Source organism: Seriola aureovittata, chromosome 16, assembly GCF_021018895.1.
Source record: "Seriola aureovittata isolate HTS-2021-v1 ecotype China chromosome 16, ASM2101889v1, whole genome shotgun sequence".
NCBI classification, from domain to species: domain Eukaryota; kingdom Metazoa; phylum Chordata; class Actinopteri; order Carangiformes; family Carangidae; genus Seriola; species Seriola aureovittata.
Genome location: NC_079379.1, coordinates 37,635 through 39,382, shown reverse-complemented (window position 1 = coordinate 39,382; position 1,748 = coordinate 37,635). Strand labels below are relative to the sequence as shown.

The following is a 1,748-nucleotide window of genomic DNA, read 5'->3' as shown; positions in this document are numbered from 1 at the left end:
TGCTCCTTTCACCCTGATACTGTCCATCACCTTCATCTTCACTGTTTCGCTCTTCAACGTGATCTCAAAAATGCGCTCACTTCTTACTCTGCATCCGATCACTTCTCCACACTCCTTCTTTACTGCTTTCAATAAGTCCATCATGGATACCGCTTCCGTACCCTCCAGCTCCACCTGCATCGTTAGGTCTTTTCTATAATCCTCTCTGCTTTCACACCGGCCAACTTCTTCCGTCTTGTCTGTTCTCTGTCGTTCCTTCACCAAATGTTTGGTCGTTTCTCGACTTTTCCCCTTATCCTTCTCTTCTCCTTTGTTCTTCTCACTTTCTCCGCCCTCCATGTGCTCTCCCTTCTCCCAGCTGATGTGTTTGCCGTCCCTCCCACGCTCCATTCCTTTGTCTGTTGCCAATTGCTCCATATTTTGCCGTATAAAGGCAAAAAAACCAGCAAAAAAAGCTGTTGGGGGCAGGCAAACTTCCTTAATCTCTCTGCCTGATGCACTTTCAGACACTCAGGAATACGTAAATTAGCTTTTTTTTGCTCTCTTTTTTACAGCTCAGTCAACTCGCTTCCTCACACACCAAACAAAGGGCGTGTTCAGAGTGGTATGGCCGTAAGCGAGAGGGAGCGCGACAAATACCCTCTTTAAACATGACGATCATGTCCTTCATGCACGAAGCTACGTGTTTATGTCTAGCGCAGGAGCCTTTCCTTTTCAGCGTTTGCTTGTTGCTTTGGCTCTCAACATGTCAACTTTGTAACATTTTAATACAAAAGTGTCTTTACATTGTGATCTGTGCTGTCCCGTCCCCAAAAGTGCAGCCAGGTGCAGAGTAACAGGTTGTTGAAGCAGGAGCAGCAGCGTCCTCTGCTGATTGCAAAGAGATGCGAAAAAGCTTACAGCACCTGGTATTCCCAGGCGGTCTCCCATCCAAGTACTAACCAGGCCCGACCCTGCTTGGCTTCCGAGATCGGACGAGATCGGGCGTGTTCAGAGTGGTATGGCTGTAAGCGAGAGGGAGCGCGACAAATACCCTCTTTAAACATGACGATCATGTCCTTCATGCACGAAGCTACGTGTTTATGTCTAGCGCAGGAGCCTTTCCTTTTCAGCGTTTGCTTGTTGCTTTGGCTCTCAACATGTCAACTTTGTAACATTTTAATACAAAAGTGTCTTTACATTGTGATCTGTGCTGTCCCGTCCCCAAAAGTGCAGCCAGGTGCAGAGTAACAGGTTGTTGAAGCAGGAGCAGCAGCGTCCTCTGCTGATTGCAAAGAGATGCCAAAAAGCTTACAGCACCTGGTATTCCCAGGCGGTCTCCCATCCAAGTACTAACCAGGCCCGACCCTGCTTGGCTTCCGAGATCGGACGAGATCGGGCGTGTTTTTTTTTTTTGTTTTTTTTTTATCTTTTATTATGAAAATATATTTTGTTTGAAAATACATTTTGCATACATGCTACAAGCTCAGAAAATCAATGACATTCATTCAATCATTATTTGGTTATTTACATAACAAAAAACCCCAAAAAAATCTCCCACATGACTAAATAAAAAAAATATTTAAAAAATAAATAAATAAAATAATAAAATAAAAAACTATGAAAATAACATACAAATCTGTATTTTGTAATTTACTTACAGAAATTCTTTCTGACAATATTTCTTATTTCAAAATTATTGTTTTACATACTTATTGCTTACTTTTTTACTCACACACATACATGTATATCTCATTTTAATCTTTTAC

General features: G+C 42.3%; 1 non-coding gene across 1 annotated transcript; it reads right to left on the bottom strand.

The window, feature by feature from the left end:
* Positions 1–893: 893 nt before the first annotated feature.
* On the bottom strand, positions 894–1,012 carry LOC130184412 (5S ribosomal RNA). Its single transcript, XR_008829983.1, has one exon. It is a non-coding gene; the product is annotated as a 5S ribosomal RNA (ribosomal RNA).
* Between the last annotated feature and the right edge of the window lie 736 nt (positions 1,013–1,748).